This window comes from Vicia villosa, unplaced genomic scaffold (genome assembly GCF_029867415.1).
Source record: "Vicia villosa cultivar HV-30 ecotype Madison, WI unplaced genomic scaffold, Vvil1.0 ctg.001398F_1_1, whole genome shotgun sequence".
NCBI classification, from domain to species: domain Eukaryota; kingdom Viridiplantae; phylum Streptophyta; class Magnoliopsida; order Fabales; family Fabaceae; genus Vicia; species Vicia villosa.
The window spans coordinates 402,235-408,012 of record NW_026705604.1 but is presented as its reverse complement, the minus strand read 5'-3'; the positions used below and the strand labels follow the sequence as shown (position 1 = coordinate 408,012).

The window sequence follows — 5,778 nt, the reverse complement described above, 5'->3', positions numbered from 1 at the left end:
ATTATGTTTTAATTACACCCTATTTTAATAAAAATCGGGTGTAATTAGGCGTAATTACGTTTTAATTACACCCTATTTTAATAAAAATCGGGTGTAGATATGTTATTAATTACACCCTGTTTAAATAAAAATCGGGTGTAAATACGCCATTTATAAATGAACAATTATATCTATTTACACCCTATTTCATATACACCATTTAGTTATGTTTCATTTTCAGTCAAAATATTGCAAATACTATAAAATCATACACATAAAAATCATATTTTAACTAAGTCAAAATATTTTTAAAATTAACCAAAAAGTATACAAAATCATGTGCAGTCATAATGAAGTGGGCATTGCATCAATACAATGTCTTACATCAAGACTAGACCAATATGAAAGGTCAAAGAAGGTTACACATAATTAAGTGTTTATATGTTTCTAAAATAAGATTACTCTTAACTTTTGGATTCATCATGTCAAAGACAAATAGACAAAACAAAACAATAAGACTGGAATCCATGAAAATAGTTGACATATTTCTAATAAAATCTACAACATTAGTATGAGGAAATTATGTATCTAATAAGAAAACTAGCAGATAACATTCTTTGAATTGTATCAACCATAACCAATCTTTGAATGGTTCAACCTAAATTGTGCAAATTCTATGACAGTAAACAGCCCCCTCTAAAACCATAATTCGTAAACACTTTCGACCGGCGTCTAAGTTTATAACGCACCAGTTCAACCTGATGAACGAAGAAGAGGACGAGAGGCAAGGACTGTGAGCGTTATGGATCGTGTAATGCAGAGTGAGTGTTGTAAGCTGCAGATCAAGTGCTGCAGAACGAGTAGCCAACTAAGTGCTGCAGATTAAGTAAAAAGCTTGCAAGAAGGACCACCACCAGCTCCTCATAAAACTTGAAGACAATTACAGTTCCATCATAAATTATGATGAAAGTTGTTGACAGAAATACTTTAAGCATGTCAAAACAGCATAGGACAAAGGCATCAACAATCCAAGGATGACCTGATTATACATAAACTCTGTTGTTGTTAGATATTCTACAAAGCTGCGATATTAGAACAGCTTAGCACGTAAAAATGCAGTAAAAATCAGTATCAAAGGAACTCACATAAGACATTATGAGCAGAGATTCTATTCTTTGGGTCTCTATCCAACATCAGTTTTACCAAATCTTTAGCACTGTCAGAGATTGTTGGCCATGGATCCGACTCAAAGTCAAGATCTGACTAATGTTTACGGAATAAACTGCCATTTTGTAAATTTGAAAGACTAAATTAATGGACACTTAGAATTTGGAGGGCAAAAATGAAGAAATTTCTAACTACATTTTCATTGAGAAACTGAAATATTTGTAAGCATTAAAATATAATTCAACCACCTTTCCTTCTTCGGTGCTGGCTACAATATCAATTGCATAAACTTCATTTTCTTCAAACTCCGCATCATCAACCCTAGTATCCGGATTAGATACATTTAGCACAACCTTATTTGCATCAATCACAAACTACTTCATTTGGTGGCTACGAACACCGTCAACAATCCTACAATCATAGGCAGCAACAATCTTCTGAATGGCATCGGTTACATCTTGGTTCTGTCAGGGGGGGGGGGAAATTGTAACACCTAGTTAAATACATAACTGAAACAAAAAAATTTATAACTTAAATTCATTTAACTAAAATTTTCTAGAATAGAACTTGTTTTAACATGAAAAGAAACAAGGCATGCACTAAGTCATCTAACAATTGTTAATAAGCTCAGAGAAAAACCAAGGGCATTTACATAATAACTAATTTGAATAAAGGTTTGAGACAACTGTGCTTCATGTTGATTCCCAAGTTGTAGTGCATAGTGTGACTATTTACTTGTGTAGGAAAAGGTTGCATGTCTTAGACTTCAACAAACAGGAAACTTTTGAAATTGGAATGACATTAAAATCAGATCAGTCATTCATATCGCAAGACTAATTCTTATGCAGATGTCTTAGCCAACATGAAATGTGAATCAAGTTCTAATTAGATTTTATATGAGCGATGTCCAGATCAAGAAGAGTGACCGAGAAATGATGGACTTGAAGAAAAGAACCCAAACCTGTTACAATGAACGGATGATGCTTTGGTAACAAAATATATCAAAGAGCTACTATATTTCAAGCTATTTTTTTTATTATTAAAACAATGGTTACAAAATATGAATAAATATCAACTACCTAGGAATATAAGGGGGAGACTGTACATGATTGATCTTAATATACTGCAGCTATAAATAGTTTTGTTTCAACTTCGTATCAACCATTTTGGTTGGTGCTGCAAAACTTGAACCTTGTTTACGCTCACGAAAATGGAAGAAAATGGGGATACCATCATCGGCCAACCTTATTTACGCTCACGATAAGCCAGTATGTTCAAGACAACGCAAAATATTCTAACTATGAGAGTCTGCATCAACACTACCTACCAGAGTATCATTGCTTGATCAAACGGAGTTGCCAATTACCCTCGCCATCAATCAGCCGCAATTCCATGGAATGAAATGGTATTAAAGCAGGACGCTGAGGACAAGAGACAAGACAATTAGTCTGACCAGATCTGGTGTTAATGTTTAATAACTGACTCTGCTAAAACTGTATAAAAATCACATAGTTGTGTGCAGAGAAGCAATGTGCGTGTATAATTTTATAAATAATCCTATAACAAGTTAAAGTAAGTACTTGCCGTATCCGCTATAGTGATTTGCTCTTAATGAGTGTCAAAAAATTTAAAAGTAAAATCTTACTTGTGAGGAAGTAATAACTGTGATATCCATTTTCTTCGCTAGCCCATATAAGTGTACTGACTACAAAAATCAGCCTAACCACTAAGTACTAAAGCCAAAGCAATATAGACAACAGGGAAAAGAGGAAAACCAATACAAACTTGACTGCCTCAACAAAGTTGTCGTGAACAATTTTCTACATGTGTATTATCATCAATCGATTCCTAAATAATTAAACACAATTGTACTATCACCAATTTTCTACGCTATAGTTCCATGGCATCTATCAAACTGTTCACTGACCATCTTAATGTAGGGTGCATTTGCATTGACGAGAACCCTGCAAAAATAATAAATTTCAGAATAAAGTCTTGATCATCAGCTCTAACATTTATAAGTTTAAGAGCTTACAGAGATCGCTGTTGAGCAAGAAGAAGCAAGGGGGGTTGCCAACTTCGGTTCATCTTAAGGAAGTAATGCATCTCTAAGCCTGCTAGTTGACTTTATCAATGCCTGTATAAATCATTTGATCTCTTAATGACTATAAAGTCAAACCATGCCACATAATAAAACATCAAGCTATGTAGAATGCTCTATAATTAAACTTCAACACATAAGACTTCAGAAGCTCGTAGCACAAGATATATCATGAACTAGACCGTGAAAGTTTTGACTTAAAAACATCGACATCAAACACTATTCAAACAAGAGGCGTCCACTCTGCATTCTATTCAAACAAAGTAATGAAAAGAGATCAGCCATCAAATAGTCACTTAATCACAGTTCACATATGTCCATTGTTCAGGAAGTTCATCTTAAAGCTCAATCCATGTATTCACTAAATTTTACAAAACCATATTCAAACAAGTGTTTATTAACCAGTTCAATAAATACAAAACAAAACAACTGGATCTTACTCCATTCAATATGTTGTGCTTTCTCCACTCCATTCAACAATTGTTAGAAAAGTCAAATAGGTGTCCCCAAAGAAACGATTTATTTTCTTTGGTTCGACACTCTTTAAAATCGGTGCCCGACACCCATATGACACTTATATAACAAGTGTCGTATTTTTGTTTCATAGAACTATAGGTCATATACTCTAGTCTTAAGCAAACAAGACATAAACACCTAAATATAAGTTGTCTTACAAATTTCTAAAATACTTACACCTGATCAGTAGGAGTTAACTCCAGACCTTCAGCTGGCATAAAATACTTACACCTTAAATTACATCTCTCTGTTAATGATATTCTCAAGTAAGTATGAATCCTTCCAAATGAATCAACCAACATATCAGAAACAGAATTCTCTTTAGGCTTTTCTTCGGATAACGTATCACAAGATATTACAGAAGTTCCTGTTGTATAATGACTAGATTTTCCTTTGAATAAAGATTGAAGATTACAAATTCTGTTACTAGAATAAGAACCTGTCTCAAATTTCACCTGTTACTAGAATAAGATTGCAAGTAAGTTTTTTGAGGTGATGTTTAACATTATCCACCTTACAATGTTGATTCGTTATCCATCCACTTCCCATCATCTTCACAACTTCATGAACCTGTCATAACAACAATTTCACAAGAACCCATTCAACACTTCAAAACCCAACAAATCATACAAAATGGAATTAACTTAAAGGCATTAAATAAAAAACCTTGTTTATTCTGTGGAAAGATGGATCATTATCCAACATTTATCATAATAAACAACCCTTTCATTATTCCAATCCTGAAGAAAAAAAACAGAATAAAAATAATCAATTGGCAGAGGAATCAAATGATTGAGATCAGAAAAAAGGGAAATTCATTTCGGTTACTCTAAATTGGATTCCTTGCGCATAAATTTAGTGAAATTGAGCGTGTAATTTCTCGTCTTCGACATCTCCGGGAGTAAACTCAATAGCACAGGTGGAGTGCACGCGTAATAAAAACCGGATTGACCTAATTCCAAATGGAACTGAACGTAGCTTCTCTTCTTGTTCTTGACTACTAGTGGTTTTTATATTATGGTGTGAGGTGAAGGAATTGGATTAGGGTTTCGATGAATTCGGGTGTAAGTGTTGATAATAGGGTGTTGGTTGTTCTCCCAGTTCCAGTTGAGCAAATCATCGTCATCGTCGGCGACGGCAGTGGGAGGTTTGAAAAATTTGTTGATTTGTTGACTGCATATGAAATGTTGTGTTAAACAACTTGGCATTTTGGTTTTCCCGATTCTGAAAAGTAAATAGTTAGCAATTATCACTCACTCACACCCTTGCTACTACATGAAGAGGATGTAGCCACGTGATAACTTCTGTCATTGAGAAATGGGAAATAACCCTAACAAACAAAGAGAACTAGAAAGAGTAAGATTTTGTTTTAATCTTTTGGAAGAGAAGATATCGTGTGATAATTTGTTGATTTTGTCTTTATATTATTTTATTTACACAATACTATTCACTTAATAAATTTAGAGTTAAAAGTAGTGCTACAGTGTAACATCCAATAAAAAATCATAAACGTATCATATCATTAAGTTATTTTAAATAAAAAAATGGTTTAATTAGATACATAGCTGGTGATTGGTTGATAGTGTAAAAATATTTTACACTGTTAGGGCATCACCCCTTTTCTCATAAATTTATATTTATTATTCAATTAGACAATTAACACTTAATAAAATAGATTGTGGTTTGTTAATAAAATAGATTGTGGTTTGTTAATATGTTTAAGATTAATATTTTAAGTTATAAAATTAAATAATTTTTTTTATTTAAATTTACACCCGTTTTATGTTTAATGGGAGTAATTGAGAATTAATTATAACAATATTTTTAATTTACACCCGTTTTTATAAAATAGGGTGTGTGTTGTCATGTGCAAATACTCAAAATGATATTTTATTTACAAAATTGCCACCGCATTTCTTATTTACACCCATTTTTAAGAAAACGGGTGTAAATTTTAAAATTATATTTATCATTTTGCACTAGTGTAGGAATGATTTGGTGTGTTGTTCATGTCA

General features: G+C 32.8%; 1 pseudogene; it reads right to left on the bottom strand.

Moving 5' to 3' along the window:
- Positions 1-410: 410 nt before the first annotated feature.
- Positions 411-4,773, bottom strand: LOC131634960 (protein CHROMOSOME TRANSMISSION FIDELITY 7-like; annotated as a pseudogene).
- Positions 4,774-5,778: the final 1,005 nt, after the last annotated feature.